The following is a 21,734-nucleotide window of genomic DNA, read 5'->3' as shown; positions in this document are numbered from 1 at the left end:
AATTTGGCAAAAGATGGTATGCATTGGAGTTTGAGTAGGTAACTCATCTCGCTATTCAAGTTGTCGATGAAAATTTCCATCTTTTCTTTTTCGGGTACATCTTGAGGATATCTCGAAACCATCTGTCGCCAATGTTGAAGGAATACCATGAATGTTTCATTGTTTTTCTGCTTGGTATTACAGACATCTAGCATAGTGATAGCATGTTGAATGTTGTAGGAATATTGAGTTATGAATTTGTTGACCAATTCATCAAATGATTTGACAGGAGGTGTGATTTTGGATAACCATTCCATTGTTTGCCCTCCCAAGCTTCTTGGGAACAACCTCATCAAATAGGTGTCATCATGAGCAAATTCAAGACTCATGGTACAGAATTCTCAGACACGATCACATGGATCACTTTTCCCATCATATTTGCCAAGTTTTGGAATGTCTGAGTTTGGGGGAAAAGGCACCACGTTCAACCATCTGTCAAAAGGATAAGGACAAATTTCATTTAAGGAATACTGTACTGTTGATCCTTGTTGCATGTCTTGCATTTGTCTCTGCAACATTTGCATTTGCTGTGTAAGAGCAACCAAGGGTGCATTTGTTTTCCAAGGGAAGAGTTCTTCCCTTGCATTAGTTCTCAGCTGAAACGGTATGTTTTGCTCTGGGATGTTTTGCTTGGATAAATTTTATTTTGGCAGATTTTGCTCTGGTGTGTTTTGTTCTGGGTCACATGTTTCCTCCTCTCTTTGTCGTTCTTGATAGTCATAATGTTGGGACCTTGTTCTAAACATGTCAATGTCAAAGTCATCAGGAAGTTTAACTCCTTTGCTTGTGAGCATGAGAAAATATTTTTCTTTGTCATTTTCTATGAGTCTTTCTATGAGTTTTTGAAATGAAGCGCTTTCTTGACACTCTTGGAGGAGTTCCTCAGAAATTTCAGTGTCTTCTAAATTTGGACCCTCGAAAGGATTTGATAATCTCTGATTCATGTTGGACTTTGGTTGTGTTTCACTTTGTTTGTTTCGTTGAGAGTGAGTGACAGTGGGCATTTAGAAATATTCAGGGGTTGGTGGTGGCAACCTTGGTATGTTATAAGTGATGCACTCTTCGGGAAAGAATGCTGGATTAATCTTTCCTCCATGATTTATTTGTTGGTTGAATGCTGACTTTTGACAGAATGTTCTACTCCTTAATGGTTCATTGTCAAATTCATTGGTTTTGTTTTGAAGATACAAGTGGATATGATGAAGGAATGTTCAATGAGATTTAAAGAGTTGGCAATTGATGTATAAAAATTTACTCCTTTTGGCAAGTTTCAAAGAACTGGGTTGTTGTTTCCTCAACTTAGTGTTATGATAAATACTCTTTCTTCTCAGAATATGAGGATTAGTCATGCACAAGCGATCAATGGTTTCCTTTGATTTGTTTTGGATTTAGTTTAGCTTGTTTTTGGAAACTCAAGTTTTTACTTTATCAAATGAAGGTTTAGATGCCCCCTCACAACAAAGCACATCAAATGATATGAACTCCGAGCTTTCTCGATATGGAAACTCAATTTGACAACCTAGACTTTTTAAAACAAGTGTGTTATGGGATAGAAATCCGTATAATTGAAGGACCTGTTTGATACCTGTGATGAGGTTTCCTGATTTTGATAGGAGAGATGTGTTTATCTTGCGACTAGTTTTCAGATTTTGGACAACTTTGTTTGACGAAAAACTTGCTTTGAGAATAGTTTTGGATACTCTGTTTTGGTTTTCTGTTTGATGAAGTTTAGGTTGAGGAAGGAAAGCTCCTGAAATTGTTTTCAAATTTTTCAAAAATGACCTCTGTTTGGCCCCTTGTTTTCTTGGTTTTGGCTACGCGCTAAGACAGAGATAGAATGCACTATAGAAAGTCCTCAATGCGCTAGAGAAAAGACTCCACGCGCTAAGTTGTTGCTTCAATGTGATAACTGGTTTATTTTGGTTTTGCCTTGGTTTAAAAGGTTATGTGCTAATATGGGCATGTGACGCACTAACTGTTCAACTCTACGTGCTAAGGTTTAGTCTCCACCCGCTAAGTTGTTGCTTCAACACGCCAAACTATTTTCAAAATGCACTACTTAAAACTGCTAGTTTTGGATTTCTTCAAAGTGCTAACGTTAATACTTAATGCGCTAATGTGAAGGTTGAATGCGCTAAAAGATGGTTTCTACATGCTAAGAAGTTGTTCTTATGCGCTAAATTGCCATGATATTTTGACTTGGCTGCTTTCTGCAAATTTTGGAACTTTATTTTGAGTTTTCAATGATGATAGATGATTTTCTAAAGTAACAAATGAAGACACAACACCAAAGAAGTAACCATTTTTGCTTTAATCTAAACAATGAGTGTAAGTTCTGCGAGGATGTGTTCAAAACCCCAATGTTTCAACAGGTTCAGATATGAAGAATACACTTCAAAAAGACTCTTTATTCAAAGGTCATAAGTAATACCATAGCCCACTAGTCTCAATACTCCATCAGCTCAAACAACCGTGTCACCCCCTAAGGGGCGCCCGTTTTTTTGCCTTTTGCCAGAAATTAACCCAAAGTGAATTGCTTCACAATTGAGTAGTTATCTTGGGAGATATATGGTGAGAGATCTTGGGGGTGGACTCTTCCCCACCCTTGCACTATGATATTACAAATGTCTAGTTATTGACTCGGCTCAAGGTTTCTATTTTTAAGGTTCATAATCAACCTTCCTGTTCAGTCTTCAGTGATAAACTCCCTTGGGAGGCTTTCCAACCTTTAGAACAAAGGCTTTACATATCTCAGGGATACTGGGGGAAGGCTAATCGCTGAGCAAAACCGTTGAAGGGACTTTCGTCAACCTCCACTTTTGATTATAGTGGGTTGGAACTCTTGACGATAAAGTCGTTCCCTTCACACCAGCTAAAGAATGGCTTTAAGAGTTTTTCAACCCCTCAAGAAGGCAAGCCTGCTAAAGGATTTGATGCAATAAACACTAAAAGCGTAAGAGTGGTCTAGATTTTTGATCACCCAGTTAAGGGGAGAGCATATTCCTTCCACTTTCGTAACAAAGCAAACAAGTGTTCTTTTTAACTCTTTATTGCAATGATTTGTTAAAATCTATATGGAGATGTTGCTCCACAAAAACATGGTGTTTATTTTATCCCTTCAAAGCAATGATTTTCTAATCTAGGAAAAGAACCTGGTCAACAAAGCAAAACTTGGATGTTTGGTCAACAAAAGAAATCGATCAAAAGGGGAAGATCTTCCCTCTTTAATTGTGATTTTTTTAAAAAAAATGTGGTTCTTTTTCCTTGAAAAAATTTAAAATTGATCCTTTTATGCACCAAAGGATGGTGAAGTTATTTTTAAACACCTTTGCTTTGCAAAATGGAAAAATTGTTTTGTTCTTTTTAGAGCCCAATTGAAAATTTCTCTCCTAGAAAAGCAAAAAAGGTTGTTTTTGTGGTTCTTTTTATAGCCCAAATAAGGTGAGTTCAATTTTATTTAACAAGAATTAAAAAGACTTTAAATTCTAACTAACTTAAACAAGTTAGTAAAAATTTAAACTATTTATAGTTCTAGAAATAACACTAAGCTCCTCCCTGCAATACGATGTCAGAAATCCTGTAAAAATACCCACCACAGTAATTAGAAAAATACAGGTTTTTGTGGACTTCAACAAGTCTAACTTTAAACTTGGTTACAATTTTAATTTTTGCCTTCTATCTGTGATGCGCTACAAAAAGGACTGTACGCTCTACAAAACAACCGGGATGCGCTATCGGACAGACCCGATGCGCTGAACTATTTTTTGAATGCGTTGCTTTGTTTTTTTCCCACGCCGAGACCTACAGGAAAATGTTAATAAAGTTAATGCGCTAAGTGATAGTTTGTACGCTCTAAGGAATGAGTCCCATGCACTGAACAATAAGCTGGATGCGCTATAATGTTGACCAGATGCGCTAAGGGATGTTCCCCACACGCCAATTCCTATTTCCTACGTACCTATAAAAGTGGTTAGATTTAAAAACCAATTTGATTAGTGGGGTAGGGCCCCACGGTGGGCGCCAGAAATGTATGTGGGGAAAGCGGGTTGATGAAACTCAATATATGAAAATATTCCAAAAGACTTGTTCACACACACACATGGGACTTCTTGGTGCAAGTTATGGAGCTATGAAGGATAGCTCAACTTCCCAAGGTTGGTTCCATGGTTCTCTCTCTCACAAGGTCCCTCAAGCCAATGCCTTTGCTCTCAGATCACTGAGCAAAGTGACTTAGGGATGACTAATGCAAGAATGAGGGATGCTTTAGATTAATTCTAACATGAATGCATCCTATTTATGCATGTTTCTACAAAATGGATTAAACTAGATTATAAGATGACAAGGTTAGTAGCAATACTATCCTAACATGATATACTAGTTAATGATTTAAGCTAATATAAATACTCTAAAATGCATATTAGATTATTTCCTATTACAAAGAGAGGCTAGATGCAAGCTAAAATTGAGCATAAATGAGATACTAAAAGCTTGGATGATAAAATGGAGGAATGAGAGCTCTATTTATAGTGAAAACATGGCAACGGATGGTCAAGATTGAAAGAGCTTATTAAGGGTTAGGATTGAAAGTTATCAATCCATGTTTACAATTTTCACCAATGAAATGGTGACAATTGCCAACATAAGACTGTTTGAGAGGAGAGGTAGAAAGCATTAAATGCTTGAGGGGACATGATGGTTACCCTAGGGGGTTGGGTTAGGGTTAGGTTCATGGATTTTTCTTTTATCCAAGGGATAAATGAATGTGCAAGGGTTAAAGGGATAACCATGGTCAAAGAAATGAATGCTTGATGAGACCCTTGGGTTAGATGAGGGTTAAGTTAGTCAAAAAGTCTCTAACCATGCAAGAGGGTTGAGTAACCATTAATGGTTTGGAAGACTTTCAAGGTTATGTTGTTGAAGACCTAAAGCCTTTAATGGTTTTCAAAGACTTTGAAGGTTTGAGAAGTGATTTCCCTTTGCTTAGGGATGTGACAATGATTAGGATAGGATTAGGCTAATTAGAAGGAGTTAGAAGAATCTAGAAGGGATTTAGGCATGCAAGTGGATTTTGTAGGAGAATGCAAGTGGGAGGAATTTTAGGATTTTCAATTAAAATAAAATCATTTATTTCAATTAAATGGTGTAATTTGCATTTGGATAAATATTTGAATAAATATTAATTTATTTAAATGTGAATGTGAATTTTGGATTTAAATAAATCTTAATTTATTTACATGAGAAAAAGGAAGATAAAGCATTAAATGCTTGAAGACTTTGAGGGAAACCATTAAAGGCTTAAGAAGACTCTAGAAAGAAGCCATTAAGTTTGAAGACTTTAAGGGAAACCATTAAAGGCTTAAGAAGACTTTAGAAGGAAGCCATTAAGTTTGAAGACTTTAAGGGAAACCATTAAAGGTTTCAAGTGGGTGAGGATAAATAGGATTTTAAATAAATAATTTATTTATTTAAAATAGTTGTGCAACTTGCAAGTGGGTGGAGGATAAAGGTGATTTATTAAAATAAATTGCTTTATTTCAATTTGGTTGCAAGTTGGAGATTTAAAAAAATTAGATTTATTTAATTGGGGCAAACTATTTAATTAAATGTAAATTTAATTAAAAGTAGAGAGAAGGGGTTTAATTAAATAAAATGATTTATTCAATTAAATGATATAAAGGGCTTAAGAGAATTTAAATAAATAAATTGAATAATTTATTTAATTAAATAGAAGAATGTGGTGATTTAATTAAATTAGATTTAACTAAAATAGAGGAATGAAAATAAAATGAACATTAAATATTCATTTAGGAATATGGTCATTTTTATACGTCTACACTAAGACTTTGAGGATCTTTATCTCTAAGGATATATGTCATTTTTCCATCAAATGCATTCATATATGTAGTTAGACAAACATTATCATCCAACCTTAAAACTTAAAATAACTTATGTATAGCCTTTTGAAATCTGATATTAAAATCAGCCACATCCTCATTTAATGACTTCTTGATGTTGTTGAACTCATTTAACATAAAGCTTGCATTAGTTTTGTCACCATACTTCTCTTTGAAATATCTCTCAAGTTCTTCCCAAGAACCAATGCTTGCAATTGGCAACCCTCTGTACCAATCCCTAGCATCCTCTGTTAGAGATTGCACAAAAAGTTTCATGATAACATCCTCATGCTCCACTTCATAGTCATTTAACTTATCAGTGAAAGCCTTAAGATGTTCCTCACCAGTAATAGAATTATTCCCTGCAAACTTATTGAATTTATCCCTTAAATCATTTGGGATTGTGTTAGGATATCCTGGTATGCCATCAAAATGCAACTGCCTATACCTTTCTAAATGGATAGGTCTTCTTTGAAACTGCCCAACAATAGATTGTCCTGCAACATTTATTGTGGCATTAGTCCCAATGGTATTTGTTCCAGTGCTAACCCCAACAGTAACACCAACAAGTTGTTTAAAAGGTTGGGGTTTACTGATGTTTCAAGTAGCGACTTCCCTGCCCAATGACTACAACTCCAATATTTTGGGTACTCTGAACATTCTAGGAAGGAGTATTTGTACTGATATTTGGTGCCATAAATATCCTGAGTTTTAGATGGACTAGCAGTAAATGAAAGACTATTTAACATTGACAACTTAAGGAAATCAATCTTTCTCTTCATTTCTGAAGTTTCCATCTCAATTTTCTTCATCTCTTTTGCAAGAGATTCATTCTGTATCCTAGCTTTTTCTAACTCAATGTCAGCTTGGGATAATTCTTGACTTAAATCTAAGATAGTTGAAGATCTTTTATCATCTATCTTAACACCAGATACCTTTTTCTTTCCTTTATCCAGATCTAATTTGGGAATCCCAACACTTGACTGACTAGAATTTGCTAACTTTTGGCTATCAACATGACTCTTAGACTTTTCTTTTGTAAAATGTTCAGATATTTTATCTAAGACCTCTCTTAGAACAGGGCCCTCAACACTAGGCTTAATGTTTTCTTGAGTCAATGCTTTGAGTGTAGCCAATTGCCATATTAGACCATCTCTTTCTATTACAACACAAATGACTTCATATTCCTTTTCTTTTTCTCTCTTCTTTCTCAAATTTATTTGTTCTTGGAGCTCCCTTTTTAGTGTGTCTATATCTCCAAAAACTTCTCCAGTATCTGGAAAAGTTATCTCAGATCCAGAAGTATCACCTAAATCAAGTAGGTTTACATTACCTTGCTCCTAAATTGACTCATAACTATAAGGAAACTCTATTGTGAGACCAATAGGAGGAGGTACACCAATAGCATTGTCACTTTGGTGACTTCTACTTCTACTCCAACCTCTCTTCTTTTCTGAATATTGAACCTGAGTAACCTCCTTTGTCTATTGTTGCACCTCTTCTTGAACAGGTGTATCAAACAAGGAATTAAAGAATCCTAAACTCTCTAATTCAGAACTCTTAGAAGATGATGTATGAATTTTAGGAATAGGATTTAAATGTGACTTACTTGCATTCTTATTCTTAGGTTTCCATGACGAGGGAGCGCTGCTAATTTATGCATTTCTTATTATCCCATTTCTCTTCGGAGCTCCAGGAAGCTCTTCCAACTTCTCTTCAGGATGCAACCTCATGTAACCTTTGGTGGTCTTTGCTTTACTCATAGTGACAAAATATTTCAAAAGCTTGTTAGAAATATTCAACAATAGACACACTGCGGCAGAGACCCCAGAGTCGCCACCCAAATCACTTTGGGATACCAAATAATACACTACTTTGTAATCTTTGAAAGAAATTTATGAACCTTGCTCACAAATAGGAATGTTTTTCTCAAAAAAATGTAGAAGACCCTTTACACAGAAAATCATGAGCCCAAAACACCAAACCATGGGCTCAGCCGTCAAATCACAGAAACACCATTAAAATTCAATGCAATTTTCCCAATTGGACGACAAGAATGACTACAACTATGCATTAGTCCCCAACAGAGTCACCATTTTGTTGGTGACTCCGATGGGTCAATGTAGATATCAATTAAAACTCAAATCTTTACTAGAGATTCTAGAAAACTAATCCCCAACAGAGTCGCCATTTTGTTGGTTCCCAAATGGATTTACACTGTGAGAGGCAGAAACCAAGTTGATTCTTCAAATACTCATGGAGAAGCCAACTCCAACTATCAATATCATTCAGACTTGGACCAACTGCAACAAGGATCTGCAAATCCTTCTGCACTTTGGGCTCTGCAAGACCCAGGGGGGTGATCGCTCAGAAAATTTGTGATCTTTGCGCCACACTCACAAATTATGCTAAAACAAAGTAGACAATCTCATATACAGACTCAACAACAGGGAGAATGCTCAAGAATGATGAATTATTCAGTGATCCTCGACCTTATCTGGAGCATGAGATAGTAGGACACCTCAAACATACATGAAAACTTGGAAATATGTCTTGATTTTAATAATTTATGACAAACCATAAGTGAAAAAAACAAGAAATTGATAACCTAATGACATATGCTAGCATATATCGGTGCCTTACTCCATTGGGCTCTGAGTTTCTGAAATATCACTGAAACTTGATAGAAATTTATCTAGTAGCTAATTAAATCTTAAATGATAATGCATTACAATATCATTTTATTTGCAATTTCTTACCCGAACTACTTATCAAATCCTAGTACAAGCTTTATCCCTCTGTAATCTCATTCAAGCATTTTAATTAACCCCTTGGATTAAAGCATGAAATGAAAAATTACATACATCATAACAATGCAACGAGCAAATGAAACCCTTGATTCCATTTACCCAAAAGAAAATAAAATCGTACACATGAGAGTAATGATTTGAAATTATATCTGTATTAACTTCAAAAGATATCTTCTATCAAATAACTGAATAAATTTCATTTATAGGAGAACCCATTTGAAATTTGAAACTGATGACTATCTTCTATTTTGCTCTGCAAAATGATATTACAATTCTTTGCTATTTACTCATGACTTCTCAAAACTAGAACCTAATCCTGCAGACCAGACCTAAAAAAGAGAACCTATTTAGAGATTTTGGAACCCTTTCTAATGGCCTTGATTTCCCTTTTATAAAAAAAAAGGGAGCAACAAGCTTTAGGCCAAGAGACACATGTCATCAAAATGATTAAACATACCTGAAGTTTTTTACAAAGATATTCCACTCGAGGAAATTTAAAACCAATATTAAAATCTGCAACCGCTTCTCTCATATTCTTGATGCATTTTACCGCCCTTATTATTGTTCCGGTTCAAAAAAAAAACCGCGACTAGAATACAAAAACCATTCAACCAAATAGTTATATCTAACAATTTACAATCCTTATTCCTCATTCAAATATGTCTTACTCCATCCGTTGTATTCTTCATTAGATGGTGATTCATAACTCATGACCTCATCAACTTTTTCTCTGTATGGAGTATACTTAACGGCTACTTGATTTGCCTCTCTTTCAAAAGATTCAAAAAATGTCCTTGTGGCAATTATTTTGTCCATGCAATTCTCCAGCATATCAATGTTCATCCCTTCACAAATTAACTCTACTTGGGTGTTGATGACTCTCTTTTCCTCCTCTTTCCAAAATTGTAAAGGCTTAACTGCCCCATTTTCATCCTCAATATCCGGCATAAGTGTTTCACTCATCTCACTGAAATTTCTCATAAGCTCCCTTATCTTTCTTTATATATTCTCTGGCAAAATTTGGGCCTCCCGCATTAATTTTACCAACAAAGAAGTTGGTTGGAGTGTAGGTGGCCTCTCAACATGATATTTGGAAGCCATAGACATTATTCTACGCTCGTTTCCCCTTTGCAACCACTTTGTGAACAAGAGAACTGTCATATCCATATCTTTATCAAATTTCTGAATAGCATCAAATAATAAAGAATACAAAGAATGAATGCTATTAAGTCTACTATCAACTTTTTCATTTAAATGAGTTAGCACTGAGTTTACTATCTCCTTTTGTCAACAAGATGACTTATCTCTTTATTCTTTCAGCTTATTTTCTAATTCAATAATCCTCTCCAAGTGATGAGCTTTAGTTGGATCGATAGATCTAGTGGGCTCAAGCTCGTCATCATCATATGGTACCAATGTTATATTGGGTATATCAACATTACGGCCAGGTTGAACTGCTTCTTCTTCATGGGTAACAGGTGAAGATCTGGATGTTGATGGCGTTGATGTCCCTATAAGTGCAGAAGAGGATACTCTTATTTGTCCTTGCTCAAGAAGTTTCACTTTGGTTTGCAACTCTACACACCTTTGTTGAACTGTATTATAATCATTGAAAAGCTTGTCAAACTTTCTTATTAGCTTTGCTTTTTCCAAGGCTTCCCTCTTTGCAGTCTCATGTGCCAATTTGGTGACATCAACATTCAACTTTGTAGCTTCCACAATCGATGTGTCAGATGCTCTTTTTATAATAAAGCCTCCTTTTAAGTTGGGATTTATGTCATTAATGTTAGGCTTTCTAGGTCCTTCCTCTAATGCCCATATTGCCAAGGTTGCATAATCATCTACAAAATCTGATCCTTTTAATGCCAACCTTGCTTCTTCCTCTAAACCTAATTGTTGTTCCTTTGATTTCCTAATTGCATCAAAGGCCACTCCATCTTCTATATCCCTCTCTGGTAAAATTAAGACTCCAACCTGATTTACAATCATCCTGCCCTCATCTACAGTAATTTTCCTGAACTTTTCCATCATCTCAATCTTAACTTCTTCCTGATTTTCATGCTCAGACCTATCTAGCCTCTGATCTTTTCTCTCGGTACTTCTCTTCTTAAAATCTCCTATTTTCATTTTCCATACTAATTGCGGAAAGGTTGGGCTTCTCACAAAAGTATCATCCTTAAGAAATTTATCACATGCCTCCTTCCTCTCATCCATTAAAGCTCTACCCTGAATATCCAAGGGAGTGAGGTCCAACCCCAAACTAGGAGGCACAAGAGGAATACAAATTTGCATCTCTACACTCATTACTATGAAAGTATCTTCCTCTATCTATTCTTTAACCTGCCTTGAAGGTGAATAGGGCACATGTGGTGGTGAGGGACTTATATCTAAATCTTCAAGGTCAATGATTTTGACTCCTTTAAAAGGCTTAACTTGCACCTTTGGGGGAGGCTCTGACTTCATTATCTTTTTACCTTTTCTCCTCACCAATTCTTCACTGTCGCTGCTACTCTCTTCTTCACCACTTGTTTCTTCTCTTAGCCCTTTTTGAGAGGGCTCATAAACAGTTCTTTTCTCTTCTAGGCCATCTATTCTTTGAGGTAGAGGAGGTCGTAGGCATGGCTGTTGCATCCTCATTTGATTAATCAAGGTTGATTCCTACAGTGTGATGGGCATTGGATGTTGTATATCTCTTCTTTCAACTTGTCGGCCATGGACTTCTTCAAGTTTGGCCCTCATCTCCTTTAATGCAAGAATCAATTCATCAAAATTGTTCATAACAAAATCAACTTTAGCATAAAATGGAGTGAATTTTTTTGTTGGATCATAGCTTGGATCCATTTTCTAAACTATAGCCCATAGCTTGCTAAAAGCTATCCATTTCTCTTTCCTCCAATCCCGAGTCATGAAATCAAACTCATTTCTTATTATATCCTCAGGGAAATTTTGCTCATGGGGCAATAGGCCTACTTTTATTCTTTCCTTGAATATGTTATAAAACCCTTCCAGGTCACTATGTCTGGTTGTGCTAACCCCTAAATGATATGGTGCAAAAAACTTATCGAAATGCTCATATCCTCCTTTTAAAATCACAAAATGCGGAATGATAGTATAATCAGGGAAAATTGTTCCTTTGCCTCTTCCTTTTAATTTCTTATCATGGATGCACCATATCTGCCACATTATTTCAGCAAAACCCATTCTCAAAGGAACATTAAAAGGCAATACATGTGGCTGACCAGAGAAACCATAAATTCTAATAACAATGCTAACAGGATAAGGGATGAAATCCCCCCAATTGTGCTCAATCTTTAGAAGTGGCAACCTCTCCTTAGGCCTCACAAAATCATGCAGCTCTGTGGGGATCCTTTGTGGGTTCACTATCAATCTTTGCCTTAACCTAGAAGCAATGTTGTTATCAAACCTCACAAAGATAGCCTCTTGTCTGTCCCAAGACATATCCATGCTCCAAAGCTGCACTGGAATTTCATTATTGTCAATTGTTATTCTAAGGTTCATAGTGCCTTCGAATTAATTTGCATTCCAATACAAGAACATGTGCATGAGCAACGAGTAATAGTAGAAATGAGTGCCATACAATTCATTTTTAACATCCTCCAACCCCTCGTGAATCTTATCTTCAAGGTATGGAGTGAAGTCAAAAATTATTGTATAATTTGGATGTTGAATTTGCATAGCCATATACATGAAGTCAGGTGGCATAAATTTAATTGGATTGAACCCCAAGACCTGACATAGAGAAAAAAAGGTAGCCTAAAAATAAGGAGCAAAAGATCCAATGGGGAAAGGCTCCATTGAACTAGGACCAATGTAATACATTTTCTCTCCTACTTTTGTCAAATGAAACCTTTCATTCTATAAAACTCTTCCTTCAATTTAGCTAAAACTATTTGTACCAGGTTAGCAGATGGCTCATACAAGTCAAAGATCTCCTAGAATTCCTCTCTCCTGATTGTTAGTAGAATCTCTCCTTCATTTCCCCTTATAACCCTCGAGACAGGGTCATATCTGTCTAGAACAACCTTGTGAAGGTCGACATCCATGAACACATTTGGCACCACTAATTTACCCATCATATTGCCAGACACTTGAAAATGGGGATTGTAAATTCCTCTGTCCATACCATCATTTGAACACATCTATTCCAGTCATTGGTACCCTATCATCTGCCAAGTGGTACCCTTTATCAGTCAACCCTTCTCCTAGTGTTTTACCATGAACAATTTTCTTCCCTTGATACTTGTTGTTAGTCGAGGGATTTAATTGGTTGAGAAAATAATCAAAAATATTTATCTTCAAATATTTAGTCTTCCCTGAATGTTTTTGTGGGGGAGCCATCTTACCAAACTAGGGTTTCTATCACTTAACCACAAGAGGAAAAGAAAACTAGAATTTGACACAAGAACCTCAAGAACAACACAAAATCAAGTGAACTCTTATCAAATTCTAAACCCTAGAATAGTTCATGAGGTTTTCCCTATAATTACTCACACAATTACACTTCAATCATTCAGGGAACACATAAGGGGTGTTTAGCAACTTACTACTTTGGAAATACCAGGCAAACCGTAATCCTGCACTACAAGAACCCGTCTCAATCTTCTTTAGCTCTGAGGATACCTTCTGAATCACTATGAATCACTTTATGAAATGAAAATAGCTCTAAGAATGCTTTTATTATTATTTTGGAATGAAATGTCACTGTCTCATCCGCCATTATTTCTCGCGCGAGTGAAAAAAATGACTCAAACTTGCATTTGAAATAAGTTTAAAACTGTACCGTTGATCATCTTCCATAATGGGAAATCGTACGATTATATTTAGTCAATCTGAAATTGACCATCACATGTGGCAAGCGGGTCCACCCAAGGTATGACATGGCATAGCCAACTCACCGCTTACTTCACCTTGGTCAGCAACCCCACCATCAGCTTTTCATGGCTCGCCTTAGACATGTGGCATCATTTTGTGAGGTCATGGTCCATAATCCCCTTGCATCTATTGATCGTGGGGTTACGAGGGTCATTGGATTGGTTCACTATTTACCTGTCGACCACAATGACCGCTTTCTTAAGTCCCTTAATAGTCGAGCAACTTTTTTGCAAAAATTAAAACGTCTTCGTCCATTACAAGCACGTGCAGATTGATGAACCATTAGTAGTCCAGACTTTACTTGTTGGGAACTGGGAACAACAAATATTGCAAAGGTTTAATTGTTGGCTTAACCTCCCTGCATTGGACGCGTGGCATCATTTCATGATGTCGCGATCCTTAACCACCACGCACCTTTGACCATGGGGGAGCGCAGGCTGTAGGATCTGCTCGTGGGTTAACTATTGGTTGAAAAATTTAAACATTAGAATTAGGAAAATATAATAGGCGTTGGTTAAAATATTAAAGGGGCTTGACCATAAGAAAAAATAACGTGGACATAGGAAAATACAAAGGAGCAAACTGAAATGTTAAACAGGACTCGCCTAGGATAATATAGGTAAGCACAACTTAGGGGACAAAATGGCCCCGCTGACGACGACATGACCCTCAGGCCTTAAGACAAAAAGGTAATGCAAAATTATTACAGGCTTAGGGTTTTTCAATAAGATTTAATTACAAAATCGTAAAACCCTAAACCCTAAACCCCAAAGGCAGGAACAAAGAATAAAATTAATCCGAAATGACCAAGATTTTGAGTAAGGCATGAAAATTTTGTGTGCAGTGATTTTTAGGACTATCAATACCAAAGAGGATTGTTTTATACGGGGATTCCAAATTCACTACATACTTTTGGAGGACACTATGGAAGAAGATGTAGACAAAATTGAAGTTTGGATGCACATTTCACCCATAGACCAAGGGACAGATAGAGGCAATAAATAAAAAACTTTGGGAATTTTCTTAGATGTTTTGTGGGAGACAAAACCAATAATTGGGACACAATCTTACCTCAAGCAAAATTTGTATACAACAATTTAGTAATCTGGAGTACTAAAAAAAACCATTTAAAATCATTACTGTAATACATTCTTAAAGGAGTAACCAAACTCAGAGACGTTGACCCCAAAGATAAGAGGAGTGCAAAGGTAGAGGAGTTCGTAAAAAATATGGAAGTCATCCATAAGAGAGTCAAGCAACATCTAGAGGCCATGAATAATAACTATAAGAAATGGGTAGATATAAAGAGGAGAAAAAAGAGGTTTGTGGTTGGAGATGAAGTCATGGTGCATGTTTGGAAGGAGAGGTTTCTGATAGGAACATATACAAGCTAAAGATGAACAAGTTTGGACCTTAGATGTTCATTCAAATGTTTGATTTTGGGAATGCTTATGACGTAGGGTTATCAAAAGGCATTAACATCTCATTGATCTTCAACATCATGGATCTCTACTAGTTTCATGGAACATGGACCGAGGAGGATGGCATAACATCATTTAAAGATCAATTGCCACAAGTACCACCAGAGCATATAGAACAAATTCTAGATAGTCGGACTAGATGCAACACTCAAAAGAGGGAGTTTAAGGAATATCTGGTCAAGTGGAAGGGAAAGCCCATATAATATGCAACATGGATCTCAAAAGATGAACTTAAGCAATTTGGATCATATCCAAAACCAACAATGTGTGGGGTGCACTTTTTAAATAACCCCAGGGCTCTGGTGTAAAAGCATCCCAAAGAACCAAAGATTGGACCTAAAGGTATAAGTGTGTGTAACTTTATTGAACCTTGCAGAGCTTTCACAATGTGTCACACAATGAACATGGGGCTAGAAAACCATTTGATGGGTTTTTACCCATTCGCATCTTGTTTTGGGTCTGTTTCAAGCATTTGGGATTGATGCACATGTTACACTAATAATGTGACCTTGGACCCAAGGGAGGTTGACACAAATCATTTCTAGAGTTTGGATATAATATATGAAAACTTTAAGACTCTTGGGAGATGATCATCAATAGTTAGGGAGTAGTAGTTAGGGGAAGGCCAATCTAAAAAACTTATGCGTTAGTATTTTTTTATAATAAACCCATGGTAGCCTGTGTGCCAACATGTGGGGCCAATGGGCTGAATGTATTTGACATGTGAGGGTTTGTGGATACATAAGAGAATTATATTATATTCTATAAAATTCATAATTCTATTTTTCATTCATTGTCAGTTCTATCTTGTGTGAGGTTTTGGGATGCAAGGCTAGACAGTCCATTCTGGACCCCTCATCCTTGACTGCATCATAATTATTTTTTAGATTTATAGTTAATATTCTCATTACCCCATGCTAGCTCATATATGACATGTTTAGAAGCTTGAACCTTAGCCTACTTACTAGATGAGTTGGAATAAGTAATAAGATTGTGCTCTTAAACACATATCATGTTTCCTTTACATTTAAGGTTTCTATGAATGCATTTTCACTATTACTCTTACAATTCTACCACCTTAGTGACCCACTGACATCACCAACTTCAAATCTTAACCTGTTGATCTTGTCTTACTATTGTGAATTGACAAACTCTACAAGAAAAATCAAAATATAGATAACCACACAACTAGAGGGGCTCAAATAAAATATCACCTCTATTAGCTTAAGGTTAGAAAAAAACATTTGAAATATTTTCTCTAATGTTTGCATTCTTGATGCATTTCTCAATTCATTAAGAATAAAAGGATACTAGCTCTTGGTTGAACTTCATGATATTCTTTAGATTTTTTTTGTCATAATGAGAAAGTTTTCACAACCTAGAAGAATTCCCTTGAACGAGAATATTTTTTGTAGCAATTCATTGTGATTTTTTCCTACTAATTCTCCATTTTTAATAAGTCTTTTGTGACTAGTTTCTCACTATTTAAAATCTTCATGAGGATTTTTTTCAATGGATAATGACAAGGCCCCTATTTGTGATGGATTTTCTTATAAATTGTAGAAATATCTCTAGGAATCAGTTGGAGAGAATTTTCTTAAATTTTGGCTAGAATCCCTTCATTCTAATTCTTCAGGTAAATTAATAAGTAAAGGAAATATTAAATTCATACCTAAACTAGGAGATCTAGAAGACATCTATAATTGGAGAATAATTTCCTTGCTCAGTGTCTCCTATTAAATTTTTTCCAAGTCTCTTGTTTTAAAGTTGTACCCTTCTTCAAATTAGGTGTCCTATGCAAAATAGTTTCATATGATCTAGATACATTTTAGATAACATCATTAATATATAGGAAGGGATTGAATGGAAACAATTCTTACACTAATAGGTTATTTTATTTAAGATTAATTTTGCAAAATCTTATGGCTATATTGAATGGCTTTATATTTGTGTCATTCTTCAAGCCTTAGGCTTTAACCTTAAGTTTTTGTGCTTAAAATACATGATTTTTTTTTTATGCCTCTAATTACTTGGTATAATGAACATCATTCCAATTCACTTAGAATTTTGGAGTGAATCCACCAAGGTTGTTCTTTGTCTCCTACCCTCTTTAGGCTTATTGTTAAAGGCTTTATATATGTCCTAGCTAATGTTGTCTCACAAAATTTGTTTAAAGGAATTAGTTTGCATAATTTCATAGATGGGGTTGTGAATTGACATTTGGTAAATGATTCTAACACTTAAAAAGGAATAGAACAATCTCAAAAAAAGTCTGCAATTCTAGGACACTTTTTGTAAATATTTTGGTTTGAGTATCAATGGTAGAAAACCCGATCTTAGATGTAATATTTCTCTCTTAGGCATAATTGGATTAATGTCTATATGTAAAAGCAGATTAATTGTGCAAAATTTTAAGGTTTCTTGGCATTATTTTTTCCTTTCAAGCATCCCATCCTTATGGTGACTATCAGTTATTCCCATAATTGAAAAGTAGCTTTCCAATCAAATCACTAAGCCTCTTTCACTAAAAAATAGTTTTTTTGAATGTTCTCAAATCTTATCTACCACACATGTCTATTCTTCTTTGTATTGGGTTTCATATAAGGCCTCATATTTGAATCTTGAAAATATTCTTCGAGACTTCATCTATTCTTCCACTAGTAATAATGGAGGCTTCCATTGTGTGCCTTGTGAGTTTTGTTTCCTCTTGCATGATTCTAGAGGAGTAGAGTTTATGTCTACTCATCCCTCTTACTAATTTATTAATACTATTGTAAATGAGATACACAAACAACTTAAAAGAGATGCATAAAACCACAAGGTATTAGTACTTGGTCAACTTGGCATTCCTGTTATTGCACCAAATCAAATATGCTTTAAATTTTTTGAAGAGGTGTAAATATAGCCAAACCTTTTAGCATTCCTTGTCTTATGGTCAACAACCTTCAATGGGATCAATAATAGTTGTAGACACCTAAAATTGTCCACTCTAATTAAATAAATATTTAATTGATTTAATTACTTTAGCCTAATTCTTCTATTAATTAAATAAATCTTTATTTATTTAATTAATTCATTTATCCTTTTCTAGCCTTATTTCTCATTTAAATAAATACATTTATTTATTTAAATTATCCTTTTCCTAAATTAAATAAATATCTTATTTATTTAATTGATCCCACTTCTTCTATTAATTAAATAAATCTTTATTTATTTAATTAATTCATTAGCCTTTTTTACCCATGACACATGTCATTCATCTCTTAATTCATACACTACCTACCCCTTTCATTATTTTATTATTTTCTTTACCTACCCTCTAATCATAGCCGACCTCTTTTACACCTCTTAATCTTATCCCTCCATTTCATATAGTATCTTCTATATAAGGAGATGCTTCCTTCATTATCAAACCCTGGCTAATCAATTTATGCACTTGACTACACTACACTTTTCATATGAGATCCTACTTGCAACCACATTTCCGTTCTTTGTTGAGCTCTTGTGCACATAAAATCTGAGAGCAAATATATCAAGCAAGATCAATGGAGATAGGAAGAATGGAGATTCAAACCCTATTGGACATTTGATGGCATAATCTTTGTGATTTCATTTGATTTGCATTGTCTTAGGTAATCTTCATATGTTATGGTGGATCTTTGTTGTTGTTAGGCTGGGTTTTTGTGGTTGAATTCATTTAGTCTTCCAACATTGTTATTGTTGTATCCATTTTCACCATATACATTTTGGCACGCCCGGTGGGACTCTTGTCCCTTTTGCATTTAACATCCTTGTTACAAATTTTGTGTTTTGAAGTTGCAGATCTGACATTTTCGATAGTATTTTGGTATTTTCGCGTCTGCGTACTTTCGGATCGCGTTTTTGGTTTTCTGCCGCGTCTGCGACATCTAGGATTGCGTCCACACCCTCGACAGTATTTTTTTTTTTTTTGCAAATTTCGGAAATCGCGTCTATGTTCCCTAGTCGCGTTTGTGGAGTTTTCAAGCACGTCTGCGTCCAGAAGTCGCGTATGCGTTCCGTAGCCACGTCTATTTTTCACAAAAGCGTGTCTGCGTCCAAAAGCCGCGTTTGTGTTTATGGTAACCACGTCTGTGTGCACTAATTTCATTTTGGGGGTTTTCAATGATTCAGTTTTTAGTCATTCGGTTTTTTTTTAGATCTGGTTTATTTTGAGCTAACATTTTCAGATCTAGCTAATGAAATTGGTGCAGCTTGTCTTGAGAGCAAAATCGTTTAGTCGAAGGCCCCCATTTCATAAAGTCTTTTGGATCTAAAATTTACCTAACTTGTGTGCTTGCAGGAAGGGGTGATCATTTGAAACAATCCAAACTACTAACAAATCTTTGTTGCAGGACCTTGGCAAGGGTTTTTGATCTTTATTATGTGCCTTGTTTTCATAGACTAGCAAACATTTCAATTGGTGCTTTAAAATTGAATCATTGTCTTTTATGTCTTGAGCAATAGGCTCTTTTTGTTTAATCTTTAGAGGGCCTGTCTCCCCGTGTGGTCATTAGGACTACTAGTGAGGAGAGAACGACTTAAGTGGTAGCAAAAGAAAAGCCATCTTCTTCCAAACCACTATAAATAACTGTATTCATGGTGAAAACTATGAATAACGTGTGTTGATTAGTTCATACCGACACTATGTCTCCCCATAAACTCGTTTGATCAAATTTATTTGATCATTTGTAGGGCGTAACCCCTACCGGCTGGGAGCCTTCTGTATTTAAAGAGCTGAAAGTGCCACATGTATGGCCACACGAGCGAATGCCCTTACTAGCACCTTTTTGTTTTAGAAGTCAAAATCCTTCTAGTTGTTGGGGTAGGAGGTCGGACCTCTAGTAGCGGCCCACACACTTACGGTTCTCAGTAGAGATACAAAGTTCACCATGAGGAGTTTTCATGGGGACTGATACTTGGTTGCCCCGAGAAGTGAGTGTCAAGGGTGGAGCCAGTGGGGTCAAGCATCTAAGTATCCGCTCTGAATAGAATAGCCTCAGGGGAAAATCCATGTGGGATCAACAACTATTGTCTTGGCCAGCCATAAGAATTGTGCTTGACTTATTTTGAACAATCAAACATTCAAGACCAAACATCAAAACATTGTGTCTTTTATGTCTTCAAGTGTATGCAAAATAATTTTACATCAGACATCACACTTTCTTTGAGTCATTTTTGAGTCTAAAAATTGCAAACATTGAGTCCTCATCAACACTGTGTCCTCTTGTCACGAAAAACAGTCAAACATTAAGATTTGGTCACAACAAAGCAACTTCACAGATTGGAAAAAATTGCACAATTTTTGCAGAAATGCGTCTGTGTCTGACAGAATAGCGTCTGTGTCGTATAACCGCATCTGTGAAGGGAAGAAACGCGTCTGTGTTTTGAGCAACTTCACATTTACAACATCTCAGAAACGCGTCTATGTCTATCAGAATAGCGTCTGTGTCATTTAAGCGCGTCTGTGAAGTATACAGACACGTCTGTGTTCAGGATTGAGAACTTTCATAATTCAACAAACAAAAACAGTTAGTTTCGAACTTATTGAGCTTTCTAGGTTATCTCTTCAGGTTTTCACCTAGCATTCAACCTGTCTTTGGGTCTCACAAAGTCCATCATTGCTTTACACCTTACATTACATTCATATTTGTCTAAACTTGAGTCAAAAGGTCACTTGCTTGTCCCCATCATACTTTGTCAACAAACTACATACAACAACATTTTGCTAAGTGGTCACTCATCAAGGTCTATCACCTTTGGGTCTCATTTGGTCTTACTTAGAGTCAAGGTCAACTTACCTCATCAAGAGAAACTATCCTCTTTTTGGAAGCCACACCTACTCTACTACATACATACTTGGTCTTACACTTTGGACATTGCAAGTACACCTCAGATTCATTTACATTGCATCCAACTCTTAGTCTTCCATACTCTTTCCATTTTCATCTAGTCTCACACATCTTGGTCAATACCTAGTTCATGGTTGAAACTCGTTCCCAAAAATCTAAGAGAGAAACTAAAGAGGCTCAAGAGTCTGCAAACATGAGCTCCTATGAGTATGACAATGATATCTTTTTCAATTCTGATCATACTACATTACTTGACATGGATGCCTATAGAAACATTCCAAATGTTGAGCACATGGACACTACAAACAACAATGATACACACAATGACATTATGGACAACTTTTCTGTGCATTCAGCAGAAGTGGAAGACACCATTATGAATCCTCATTTTAATCAATTGGTTGAGGAAATAATGAGGAGAGATAGACGATATTTTCTTCAAGTGATGGCACAAAGTGGAACTAAGATCCCTCTTGATTTTGACATGTCTCAAATAATGGAAAATCGACCTTTGCAACAAACTCACTCCAACATTGATCAAAGGAGGCCTAATAGTGGAGGCAATAGAGGACCACATATGGTGCCTGAATCACCATCATCTTTGTTTCAAAAACCAGAGGTCCCATACACACATGGTCAAGCATATGATACTCATCTTTGCAGACCATTATGGAAGTCTTATGCAGAAATATACACTCAACCACATACCAATGCTAAGGATCAACCACCAAAGCAATTGGATATTCA

The sequence above is a fragment of the Cryptomeria japonica genome, chromosome 6 (genome assembly GCF_030272615.1).
Source record: "Cryptomeria japonica chromosome 6, Sugi_1.0, whole genome shotgun sequence".
In the NCBI taxonomy this organism is placed as follows: Eukaryota; Viridiplantae; Streptophyta; class Pinopsida; order Cupressales; family Cupressaceae; genus Cryptomeria; species Cryptomeria japonica.
The sequence above is the reverse complement of the archived record's forward strand: the minus strand, read 5'-3'. Positions refer to the sequence as shown.